Raw genomic sequence first — 13,881 nt, 5'->3', positions numbered from 1 at the left:
CCTTGCTTATAGTTTATGATTTAATAGACCTAAAGTGGTACAAAGCTACTCATGTTCTGTATGGGGATAACGTCTTGTGCTGTCTTTTGGTTTCAACAAGCGTTATTTTAGAGGGTCAGTATCATGGAAATTTGCTGGACCATATAGCACGTACATGAATTTTCCCTTTTAAAACTTCTCCTTTTTTTCTCAAGTGATGGCTGGATTACAGTGGGGAGATAACTGGAGTGACAAGCAAAGAATATGACATTCAGTTTGTCTTTTTAATTTGCATGACATTTGACATACAAACTATGGAAGCAGCACCTATGTCATGTGGGAAATAGTTGGGTGGACTATAGACTAACATGTGTTTATTGCAAGCATGACAAAATACTATGGGCAACAAGAAATCTTAGGAACTATCATTATATATGAATTTATACAGTTACAAAATTTACACAGAGCACAGTGGCTCAGCTTGAATTCTCAGGTCTGAAAATTATTTTCACCCCTGAAATACACTGCTAGTTTGAAGTTTGAACTGCATGGCATTGCTCTAATAAGGTAGACAAATTATCCATGCCATCGTTGGTCGCCCAAGTTGGTTCGCAGATGGTCATCCTGCAGTCAATGTCATTTGGTAGTAAACTATCAGAAACTCTTTCATGTGATCTTCTCATCTCTCCTAGAACTAAAACTCTTCTTTCAGCATATGGTGTACTGTCTATATTATATATAATATAACAAACTTTCTAGCTGTTGGATCCAATACAGCTGGACAACCCATTGTAGTTGCCCCTTCTACTGCCAATGCAGTGTTCCTGATCTGTTTATTTACCTTTTCACAGAATTCAGTGGCTACCTTATCAAGCTGAAGCTCTCCCTCTGTCTGACCAAAATCTAAATTAGAATTTGACCAAGCTGAATTAGAATTTTAAATTTATTATTTTATATGATATTATAAATTTGGATAATGTCAAATGATATTCATATCAATGATCATGCTTTGCAGCTTTTCAAGCCAAACCAAATTGTCATAGTGGACTCAATTAATAAATTATATTTTATATTTATAAATTTTTAAGACCCTGACGCTCCCCCACGTTTCCTAAAAAATGGTAGGGAGCTTTTGCATAGGCCGCTCCCACGCCCCCTCGCTCCCTCGCCCCCTCGTCCCGGAACCTTGGTGGAACATTGAATAAATATCCCTGCAAGAGCTGATTCTGAGGCTAGATCTTACTCTCCAGGGCTTAGATCTGGCTTCGAACAAAATCTCCTCTTTAGATCTGCAACCTGCAATGGCAAAAACAAAACGCCCAGAAACAAAATATGAAGCTAAAAACCCCAAAAACCAGCTAAATAATTACAATATTCACAGGCTAAAGGCTCTAAGCAGCCAGATCTATCATTTTGCCACACATATGTTTCAAAGTTTAAATGTAAAGTGAGGTGCTTCAGAGGAAACCCTTCATGCATCAACAATGGAAGTTCTAATGACAAGCCTGGGATTCAATCAAGCTGGGCCCTTCAGAAAATGCTGATCGGGAGTTGGCTGGTCCAACTGAAAACTTCCTCGAACGCCCGATGATCTCAAAATAAAAAATTTCCTGCACAACTCGATTCAACCATTAACATAGAGAGAGAAAACGACAATAAAATTCAGATCTAATGGAGATACCTGCCATTATATTTAGAATTTAAACTAGCATTCAAACCCCAGTGACCAAACAAGATACTTGTGCTTAAATCACTCTTCATAAAGCTATCATCAATGGTTGAAAGTAAATCTATGCATGAAAATAAAACATCTTACAACATTTCCACGAAGAGTAACACTAGCAGAAATTAACCCCAAAGTCTTTCTTTATTGCACATGAAAACCGATTACAAGAGAGCTTTCACTTAGCACACGACTTCAAGATCGAATGATCTCAATTGACAACTGACCTCCTATTTAAAGACAAATCTTCCAACGGCTAGTTCGAGTGATCCTTGTCAAAGTGATCTCGACCGTTGATGAGGATCAAAACTTCTTTTAATCTCATCTGTCAAAATTTTAAATATTGAGGAAATTTCGAAATTATCAATTAAATGCATTTTAATTAATTCAAAAATTAAAATTTTGAATTAATTTCCTCAAAAGTTTGACTTTGACTTAACCTTAGGGACCAAGGGCATAAAATTTTAGCAAAATAATCAATTAACCTAAGTCCCTGGACCTTTTAAAATTTAATTTTTTAAAAAACCCTCGAATTTACCCTTTGGAAAATTTAAAATTACCTAGGACTTAGGACTTATGAGGGGATAAATTATTTTTCTAACCCTCAAGACATTTTACATTTTTACATCTCAAGGGGGAAAACCCATTTGATATAGCCCCTCATAAACTACCCAGTTCTGTGACACAAACATAATCTAGCAGATTAAGCAATTTGTAATAAAATAACTTAACCAAATAGTTAGGATTATTTCCAAATCACCTTTACATAGACTCGATCTAACACATTAGGACTCCCCTAAGATTCTAATGACAAAATCCATTTCGGCTTTGGGGTAAGGCTGAAGGAAAACTCTGCCGATCATGGATCGGTGAGACAAAAAACCTTCTGGAATGTAAATCATCACCCGAAAATTAGGTTTACCTAGGCAATTACATACATGACACAATCTGCTGAGATTATTTACAATTTATACATGCAGACTGGGTTTACAATATAACATGATCAGGTTGGTGATGATAGTTGAACGACACAGACACATTGTTCAAGCGCTATCCCTTTTGCGAAAAAAAGGGGGTGTATTGCTATGGGTCGTTGACACGTAGTCGTCATCAGTGTTAATAAAAGCATGTATTCCAGCTATCTATTTCTGTGTTCCATATATAAATGTTTTGGTGAAACAAGGAACAATTAAAAAGAAACACTGATTCACCCCCCCTCTTAGTATTTCCAACAATGAAGACTTGAGGCCGACTTGCTTGACATGATTCAGATTGCTTCTTTTGATGGTGCCATTGCTTGGAGAAGAGTTGTGACTTTCCTTGGAGGACTTCTTATGACCCTAATACATATTCATACAAGGTGTAACAAGCCCTTAAGGGCTTCAACATTTCCTTTTGACTATTTGACTCACCTATAGCACTTTAACTAGTGCTAGACCTATTTCAATGAGCAAGAAACTCATTGAAATATGTTATAAAAATAATATTTATTTTCTTGAATAAATACAAATATCAAACGTACATTTACGAAGACCGAACCTAGTTACATTTCCTTCAACACTCCCCCTTAACTAGGGAGGTATTCATACAATATTCCAAGGTGTTTGGCTATTATCAGCCTTGCAGAATTCACATAAGAGAAATCGGATTTGCAATCCATCTGTTATAGCATCATATTCATCAACATTGTCATACTGTAAAGCCTTGACTAACAACACCATCTCTTTACGAGACCATGAGCTACAATGCTGGCGAGACCAATGATTTATAGACACCTTCATCATTGTCTCTCAAGGGACATACCCACCCCGGTGTTCTCCGAGTATGACCTTTTAGGACTATTCTTATCTTGGGTTCCCAACCCTCAAAGAATATCGGTCCTTTTTCCTACTCTTCTCTTGGATGTCCTCCACATCCTCAAAGAGTATCAGATGCCAGATGATTACCTAATCCTTCCATTCTTTCTTCCCAAGTGAAGACAAGAATGTTGTGTCTATCTTGTGTCTATATTTCCATTCATGGCCTTCATCTAGACTTACGGCTGTTAGTCATGGTCTAGTGCATGACCCATGAGATGGAAAACACAAATGTCACTCCTTTGTAATCAAGGGTGATCCAAAACTCCCTCTTGATCAGGGACTTGTCAGAGCTCCCTCTTAACTAGGGACTCTTTCATTCATCAACAACTTCTTCTTCGTGGGTCCTTCAGCTGCTTGATCTCCTTCCTTTCTTTGATGTCATGAAGTCTTTGTTCGAACTTCTTCTAGGTAGGGCACCATCCATCGATCACTTTCCTTCCTGGTTTGTCATGTCATTGTTTTCTTTGTGGAAAGTGGCTTTCTTGTCATTCATCAGGTTTTCTTGTCATCTTGGCTACTCCTTTGTCATCTTGTCCATGCTTCGGAATACTCTTCTCATGGATGCTTCATTGTACTTGCTTATTTACATGCTTCGACCTAGTAGCCCATCGTGACTTCATCCTGATCTTGTTTCAACATTGCTCTTCCTTTTGTTGGATGGCTTTTTCATCATGACATCTTTGTAGAGTAGAATCAATTATCTGCATATTTCATATCTCCAAGGCCTTCATAGGTGTCAAGGGTCCTTCCTTCCTTTGTCAGAGTTGTCTTGCCTTCTTTTGGGAGATATCTTCAAAGTATCTTGTCAAATTGTGATTCTTGGTGATCATGATGTTCTTCACATGATTGATCTCTTTCTTCATATGCTTCTTCTTAGATAGATAGGCCAACCATCTAATGCTTCTTGTGAGAGTATTCCTTCATTGCTTGCCTTTCTAGACTTGTCAACATTTCTTCTTGCTTTTTAGTCAGCAATCTTATGCTCCTTATGTGAGCATATTTTTTTGTTGACCTTCATTGCATTGTTGTACATCCCTTCGAGCATGTTCTTGGTGAAAGAGGTTCTTTCATTCTTGATCATGTTATAGAATTATCCCATGACTCAATAATATACAAATGATAACATGACTAAACTTTGATGCATACATACCTCATCTTGATTCTCCTTTGATCATCTTAGTTTCATTTGACTGTCCTTGGTGTGGCCCTTCTTGCTTCATCTTAGCTTGCCTGCATATCATCCTTTTCTTGAATCCCATGAATGAGATTCCTAATGAGACATCTGCTTGGGTTTATGAACCTTCTTTTGAAGATAGGATCTTAAATATCCTTGCCTTGCAAATGCTTCTTTTCCTTTTAATGATGGAGGTCTTCTAGGATTCGTAATCATGATCAATTTTCCTTTCATCGTGGATGAGGTCATATTCTAGGCATGCCTCTTCTATATGAATATCTTGAGCTATATCTGCCATGCTCCTATATTCTAGAAGATATTTCTACCCATGCATTTTTTATTCTTATTATAAATCCTACATCCTCATGAGTATCTAGAACTCTATGTACATCATGCTTGTAGATTCTAGAGGATGTTTCTAGCCATGCAATTTTATTCTATTAGTACATGCTCCTATACTACTCAAAACTTTGAAAGAAGTCTAGAAGTAAAGAGTTTGACCTAGTCATAGTAGAGATCCGGAGGATCTTCCTTCTTTTGCTTTTTTCTTCTTCTTTCATCTCTTGAGTCATGTTAGCTTCTTCCCTTTTTCTTTTGTTGTTGTTGTCCTTCTTAAGCTTAGGACAATTCCTTTTGTAGTGTCCATATTCTTGGCATCGAAAACATTGGATTTTGAACATGTCTTTGCTGTTTGTTCTTCGTGGACCAAATTTGCCAAATTTTCCCTTTCTCTTGGCCATGGTAGCAAATGCTTGCTCCTTTGATCTTGCATCTTCCTTTGCCTTAAGTCTGGTTTCCTCTGTTCTGCATAGAGACCACATTTCACTGAGAGTGGTTGCTTCCTTCTTGGCATATATGGTTGATGTGAAGTTTCCCCACTCCTCAGGTAGAGCATTGAGTACTACAGTTGTCATCTTGCTGTCAGACATGACTTCCCCAAGCTCTTGAAGTTGATCTCTCATTTTAGAGATTTTCATGAAGTAGGGAGCTATTCCTTCCTTTGTTATCTTCATCTTGTACAATTCATTCCTTAGAGATATTACTTCTCCGGTTATGGATACCGAGAATATCTCTACTAGCTTATCATAAATTTTTTTTGATGTCTCAAACTTGGAGACATAAGGAATGAGAGAGTCTTTGATTGATTTTATCAGAATCCTTTGAGCTCTTGGCTCATCCTTATTGTACTTGGCTAAGGCTTGAGTTTGTTCCTTAGCAGGGATAGTGATATTCCCTTTGACATGTTCTACGAGTCCATTCTCCTTGAGAAGTAGATCAATCCTCTTCTTCCATGCAAGAAAGTTATTGGTACTTACCAATTTATTGCTTTCCTTGCAAAAAGACATTGATGTATATTCAGAAGGGGACATGTACTTACTTGATAGATCTTGAAATGTAGTGGATTTGCTTCCTCCTTGAAGACTTGATGGCTTGCCTTCCTTGGATTTTGATGTTCTTCAAGTTGCCTTCTTCAAGTGGACTTGCTAGATGATGAGATTTGCTTGATGACTTGTAGCTTGATGTAGGTCCTACTTCAATCCTCTCTTCTGTAGGTGCCTTTATGTAAGGCTCTTCTTTTGGCTTTGTAGACCTCCTTGATGAATGATGGATTGTAGACCCTTCTTGTCGTCGAAGTGATTGAGACTTCTAGGCTTGATGCTTCGACTTTGTAGATGCTTCTCCTTGATGAGTGTTCTTGAGTTGCCCTTTCCTTTATGTATCACCTTAGCTCCGATACGATGTTGAAGAATCTAGGGCAAAGTAGTGTAGTGTGATTCTTCTTTACTTTGGTAACAATTTGTGGAGTATTTTTACTTTTCCTTGTTAGCTTCTTCTTATTAGAGCATATAAACTACTACCAAAACATAAAAACAAGAACATAAGATGTTGGCTCTCTACCAGGGCCAAAACCTCTCTTCTCTTGAGAGGAAAACCCTTTAGTGAATTTCTCTTATTGAAGCTTCTCTTGATCAATGCCAAACCCTAGACAGACTAGACCCCTTACAAGAAGATCCTCCAAACACAACTCAAGTCCTTTCAAGATCACTTCCTCTTACAGGACTTTGTCTTCCTCCCTTCGACACTTCTTCTGGCAACTGTTGCAAGCTTAGGGCAGCAACAATGCAACCCTAATTCTCTGCACGTGTGAGTGATTCTCCTCACAAAACTATGTTAGACTTGTCTTCCCTTCTTTGTTTGCATACCCTTCTTCCACGCTTGAGAGATAAGCCTTTGTAGGCCTAGTTTGAACTCTAAACAATGAGATATATGTGGCTGTGATGACTGCATATTTTCCTTCTTTTCTTGCACGTGTGGCTGTTATAAGCTTTAGATCAGCCCTATTTACTTCACTCTCCTTCCTTTCTTTCTCGCTTGAGTGGGAGGCCCTTTAGGCCTATGATCTGCACCCAAACAATGGAGTTTGTATGTATTGATAGAGGGTAGTTATGGCAGTAGGAAGACCCTCTCCTTCTTCGCACATGTGACTGTCTTTTAGCCCTAGAAAAGTCCTTAAACCTTCAGTGTTTCTTCCTTCTTCTTCGCTATACTAGGAGGCCTCTTCCCTTGTCTTTTCGTACCCTTTTCTTATCCTCTTTCTCGCAGATTTCAGAGATGATCTTATGCTCTTTTGAGGAGGTCAAATGGCTCCTTATATAGGAGTCTATCTCCTTCTTTTAGGCCGACTAGAGGCCGACATGAAGACTTGAGGCCGACTTGCTTGACATGATTTTGGTTGCTTCTTTTGATGGTGCCATTGCTTGGAGAAGACTTTTGACTTTTCTTGGAGGACTTCTTATGACCCTAATACATATTCATACAAGGTGTAACAAGCCCTTAAGGCCTTCAACATTTCCTTTTGACTATTTGACTCACCTATAGCACTTTAACTAGTGCTAGACCTATTTCAATGAGCAAGAAACTCATTGACATATATTATAAAAATAATATTTCTTTTCTTGAATAAATACAAATATCAAAAGTACATTTATGAAGATCGAACCTAGTTACATTTCCTTCAACGGAGTCGACTGTACGGATGGGTGGCAAGATGACTGGTCGTGACGGTCGAGTACGTCGAAGAAGTGATGAATGGCCATGAAGGATCAGACCCAGTGGATAGGAAAGATGATCAACATGGAGGTCGAGGGAACTGTACGAATTGGTGTTTGAAACAAAACGTATAGGTTTTACATAAATCGTACAATGTGGCAGTGACACGACTCGGCGGCTGGACGAAAATAACCCAACAACAGTTAATGAGGTGCTTGTCTGTTGAGCGATAGATAGGGAGCAATGACAAGGATAGTGGCTGGGCGTTGTGGTTTGGGTAGGCGAGAGAGAGAAAAATCTTGAATGGCAGCTGGATGAAAATAACCCAACAACAGTTAAGGTGGTGCCTGTCTGTTGAGCGATAGATGGGGTGCAATGACAAGGACGGTGGCTGGTCATCGTGGTTTGAGTAGGGGAGAGAGAAAAAGCTAGAATGGTGGCTAGACGATTTTGATATGGCTCTGATACCAATGTAATGAAAAAGTTCGTATACTTCAGAGGAATGCTCTGATACCAATGTAATGAACAAAGTTCGTATACTCAGAGGAATGCTCTGATACCAATTTTACGAACAAGGTTCGTTATAGCAAGGTAAACATTCTAGAAGACTTGGAATATGAAGATCTCCATTGAAGATACAAGAATATATATTATAGTGTATGAATGAGAATGATGTTACAAATGAAAGTGAGGGCCTGCTTATATACTCTAGGTAGTTGTCCCTTTATGAACGATGATGTCCTTAGGGACATATCTCTTCATTAATTAATTACTAATTACTAATTAATTATTATTTATGATATGTTTTTTTTTTCCAAAGAAAAAATCGAACTTTTTATTCATGATCGATAAAAAGTTACATAGTATATGCAAATGCATTCAGTTCGCTGTATGATCAGATCATAAAGCTATTCCAGAAAAGAGACTACCTTTTCTGTACAAAAGCTGGGAAAAGAAGGCTCTGGAACCTGGGCCAAAAGATTTCAGCTCCCATTTCCAGATAATCACTAAAATCAGCCCATATAAACCAAAACTGAACAATGTTCTAAGTCACGTATCTACTCGTGGGTCTCCTCAATGAGGAAAACAACCCAAATTTGGAAATAGATACCATGAAAATCAGAAAAAAAATACCAACAGTTTGCCAAAAGGCAGCTGTACTCGCAACCAGTTACAACAGTTTTGGTAGTATATATATATCATCAGACAAAAACAAAAAAAAGACTATGCATAGGGAGGCTGATCCGACACACGGATCTGACCATAATCTTCCTCTGCTATTCGCCAGCTGCCCATATTTTGCTGTAAACCTTCCTTAGAAAGCTTGTCTGCTGCTTCATTCCGTTCCCTGTATATATGGCAAAGTGAAAAAACATTAAATGAAATCTTTAGATTCAGAATTTCTTCTAATAAAGGTCTCAGCATATAATTTTGACATCTACTTTGTCCATTAACCCATTTTACAACATTTAAAGAGTCCCCAAAGATCTGAACTGTGAAGATGTTCCTGTGAATAAGCCAACAAAGAAGGAGCTTTAAGGCAGATAATTCAGCAAAGTTGTTTGATCCGGAGCCTAGACCCACTGAAGCTTTTAAAATTTGGTTTTCATTTAGGTGAATGATCATCCCTGCTCCTGCTGAATTGTTCTGAGAAGCCCCATCAAAATAGGCCCATGGGACCCCTGCTTTGATTTGTTCTTCTCTTATTTGTTTGGGGTTCCTTGCCTCCTCTGATTCTGGAATATTTGAGAGAATTGCAGTACATTGAAGTGCAGTTATTTCAGCAGGGGTTTCCTTGTCTGAAAAAATGCACCTGTTCCTTGCAATCCAGACTCCCCAGCAAATGATGGGGGGTAGATTCCATAAATTCCCCTCTGAATACTGCCGCCACCACTTTTCCCAAACATCGGATAAATTTTCCCCTTCCCAATTTAACGGTTTTTGAATAAGATTTTGGACCTCCCCCCATATCTTTTTGACAGAAGGGCATTCTAAAAACAGATGTCTTATAGTCTCAGAGTCAGCTTTACATAAGGGGCATCTCCCCGGGCCTTGCTTATATCTGGATTGGAGAATGTCCCATGTTGGAATCTTCCTTTTGAGGATACACCAAAAGAATAGCCTGGCTTTTTTTGGGCATTTGAGTTTCCATAACAATTTGGCCCACCATTCCGGTTCTTCCCATCCTTTCTTTGACATTAAAAATTTATAACCGAACTTTGGAGAGTAAGCTCCGGATTCCGCATGAGCCCATACCAATTGATCTGGACTGCCTTTCAGTCTTACATTTGTTCTGGAGAGTTCTTGAGTAAATGCCTTCCACTCGTTCCACCAGAAAGGTCTGAGATCTAGTTCTTCTCCTGTTTTCCACGCTTGCCCCCAGATTGTGGACTGACCGATTTTCTCAACCTGATTTAGAAAAAGGATGCCCTTGGATTCAAGATGTCTGACCAGTCCTGGGGAAAGAGCGAAATTTCCATTGCAACCGACCCACGGATCCTTTCCTATTCTCAGATTTTCTCCATTTCCAACCTGCCAAGCCAAACCTTGTTCGATAACTTTAAAAGCCTCTGTAGTAGCTTTCCATACCACCGAAACATTCCTTCCTTTCTTATTTGGATTCCTGATCCATTCTTCAAGAGGGACAGGGTCTATATATTTCCGCTTCACCACTCTCGTCCAAAGGTTTTCCGTGTTGATGATTCTCCAACCAGATTTGGCAGCCAAGGAGAGGCTAAAATCAGAGAGATTTTTGATTCCCCATCCTCCCCATTCTTTTGGCCTCGCCACTTTCTCCCATGCGACCCAAGGAAGTACTGAGTCCTCCTTTGAGCCGGACCAAAGAAATCTGCTGCAGATCCTTCTTATCTTGTCCAGAGTCCCTTTAGGAACCCAAGTCAAAGCTGCCCAAAAAACTGGCATAGCTTGTAACACAGAGTTGACTAAGGTCAACCTACCTGCTCTAGATAGCCACTTATAACTCCAATGTGAGATTTTTGCTTCGATTTTAGCTAACAGCCAGTTCCAATCCTGTTTTTTGTAAGCATTTGGCTTCAGCCAGAAGCCCAAATACTTGAAGGGATTTTCCATGTTATATACATCAAAAGGCAGAAAAGAAGTAATCAGGTGTTTCTCATGTCTATTGAAGCCTTCCATGATTAGCTGAGACTTTCTGAGATTTACTTGCATCCCTGTCGCTTTCATGAACAGATCAAGAATGTTTTTTAGTTCCTTAATTTCAGTCAAGTTCCCATTCGTAAATAATAAAATATCATCTACAAAGAGGAGGTGTGAAATGAACATATTTACAACAACTTCCAAACCTTTTACCGAACCTTCTCTTCTGGCCTCCAGAATCAGTTGACTTAAGCCTTCAGCTACTAGAAGAAAGAGCAGAGGCGACAAAGGGCATCCCTGTCTTAGTCCTCTTTGCCCTTTGAAAAAGGAGGATGCTGCCCCATTAATTAAAACTGCAAAACTGACACTAGTGATGCATCCCATTACCCAATTGATGAAATCCAGGTTAAAGCCTAGATGAGTTAATAACATCCTCAAATATGTCCAGCTGATCCTGTCATAGGCTTTTGACAAATCAATTTTAATCACAGCTCCTTTCCTGTTCGTCTGCCTGATACTGTGAATTGTCTCCTGCGCTACGCCAATGGCTTCATGGATTTGTCGACCGTCCAGGAATCCAAACTGTTCACTTGAAATGCATTTTGACAGAATCGGTTTTAAACGGACAGCTATCACTTTTGCAATAATTTTATATATACTGTTACACAATGATATAGGCCTGAAATCTTCAAAAGATTCCGGATCCTCCTTTTTAGGAATTAGGGCTATGAATGTTGAGTTAAAAGGGGCGTAAATCTCTCCTTTCCTCCTCGACTCTTCCACCACCTCAGTTAATTCTGCTCCGATCTGTTCGAAAAAATGTTGGAAGAGTTCTATGGTCCACCTGTCCGGGCCCAGGCTCTTATCTTTTGCCATTGATTTTATAATGCTTTCCACTTCCTCCTTGGAGACTTCTCTGTTTAAATTCTCTGCTTCTTCCTCCTCTACATACCGGGGAAAACATTGGGCAGTTCTGATTACTTCTGCTAATGTTATCTCTCCTTGGTCAGCAAACAGGTTTTGAAAATGATTCCTTCCCATATTGGAGAGAGACTCAAAAGTGTTGGCCTCTCTGCCCTCATCATCTTTTAGCTTCCATATCGTGTTTGCGTTTTTCCTCCCTTTTGCATAATTATGGAAGAATTTCGTATTTTCATCCCCGACTTTAAGCCAAATCGCCCTGCTCTTCAGCCTCCAATCCTCCTCTCTGGCCAGCAATATTTGGTTCCTGTGCCTTTCAAGCATCAAAATTCTTTCCTTGGATTCCTGCGTTGAATACCCATCCGACTCAGTGCCTTCCAGTTCCCGTAGTTCTGCATCGATTTGGGTAATTTCCTCATTCTGCTTTTGCTTTCTGATCTTCGCCCAATCCATAGTAGCTTTCTTTAGTCTTTTTAAGTTTTCCATGAATAGGAAACCTTTACTCTCCATTGAATTCCTATCTGGGGATTTCCATGTCTCCCGGAAGAGTCTATTGTAGGAATCCTCTTGCAACCAAGATGCATTGAACTTAAATGGAGCCGCTGGTTTATGGGGAGGTTTGGAGAGCTCAAGAAGAACTGGGAAGTGGTCCGAATTTCCTCCCTCACCCACCCATTGTCTAAACATTGGAATTCTGGATGACAAATCTTCACATATCAGGAAGCGGTCCAATCTCTTTGCTATTCTTTCATCCCCTGCTCTTCGATTCCTCCAGGTAGGCTTTAATTTGATTAGGTTTACATCAATCAGGTTATGAGAGCAGAGTGAGTTTAAGAAGAACTCAGAGAGCGGGTCTTCTCTGGCCGAAGGACCCCAGGCTTCAGCATTCCCCATCGAGAAGTTTAAATCACCCCCTATAATCAAATTTTGTCTTTTCAGCATTGATTTTGACAGTAGATCGGTCCAGAAGTTTACCCTTCCCTGGCATGGCCCGTAGATGTTTAAAATCAACAGGGGGAAACCGAACTCTGGTGATTGGAACTCCATCCCTAGCGCATGAGCCATTCCCCAATGGTTAAGTGATTGCAGCCTTCCTTCCCTGAACCCCATGGCCACTCCACCCGAATGTCTGACAGAATCTACTGCTAGAAAGTGCCAGCCTGGAAGAATAGATCTTAGGGTCATCTCCACATCTAAACTTTTACCGAGAGTCTCTTGCAGTAGAAGAACATCAGGATTATAACGCATAACTATCTCCTTGAGAGCCAGTTTTTTGGGTTTACTGGCTAAACCCCTGCAGTTCTAGGATAAAAAAATCATTTAATTACATTCTCATAGGGATTCACTGCTCTAAGCGCCCCAGGGATAGACATTTGCTTTCCGTCAGCCACATCAAACTTTGCTTTTACCTGTGCTTTGGACAGGTTTGATTTCCTGCCCCTAGCCTTCCTTTTAAAAGCCTGAGACGAGGTTGGACCTAAACCACCGACCGGTTCTAGGTTCGCAGGCTTTTTATCAAGGGATCATAGATTATAATGACATACAGGGGAGGAGGGAACAGGTTCCTTATTCTTACTTGGAACATCGTCACAGTTCAGGTCTAATGAAGGAATAGCAGCAGTGATGTTATCAACATTTAATTGTTCATCATAGATACAGTTATTGATTTGTGAGCCAGATATCAAGCAAGCATCTTTAATTTCTGAAGGAGATAAAGATGGATTACTTGAGTCTAGTTGCATACCCTTTGAGTCTTCGACCGGGGTGACTGCTGTTTCATTGATGGGCTCCTTTGTCAGGTTCTCTGATCCGCGCTGGTCCTCAGCCGCTTCCTCTCTACCTGGCGGATCTTCTCGGGCCTGTTCCTCAGGTTTCCCTTCTGTGATTTTTGTCCACATCCATAGAGTCCTCCTCAGATATCTCTTCTGTCCCGGAATCCTTTTTCAACTCCGCTATCTTCTCCTCCTGTTCGACAATCTTCTGAGTCCTTCTGTGATTGCCCAATGGACAGTCTCTTGCCAGGTGGCCGTATTCGTGGCATCTATGACATCTAAATG

At 39.9% G+C, this 13,881-nt stretch overlaps 1 protein-coding gene across 1 annotated transcript in view; it reads left to right on the top strand.

The window, feature by feature from the left end:
* LOC149185829 (Transducin/WD40 repeat-like superfamily protein) overlaps positions 1-13,881 on the top strand; it is a 193,863-nt gene that overhangs the window by 133,677 nt on the left and 46,305 nt on the right. The window lies entirely within an intron of this gene.

The sequence above is a fragment of the Pinus tabuliformis genome, chromosome 3_1 (assembly GCF_031772625.1).
Source record: "Pinus tabuliformis cultivar Carrire ecotype Pingquan chromosome 3_1, CPIR1, whole genome shotgun sequence".
NCBI classification, from domain to species: domain Eukaryota; kingdom Viridiplantae; phylum Streptophyta; class Pinopsida; order Pinales; family Pinaceae; genus Pinus; species Pinus tabuliformis.
The sequence above is the reverse complement of the archived record's forward strand: the minus strand, read 5'-3'. Positions and strand labels throughout refer to the sequence as shown.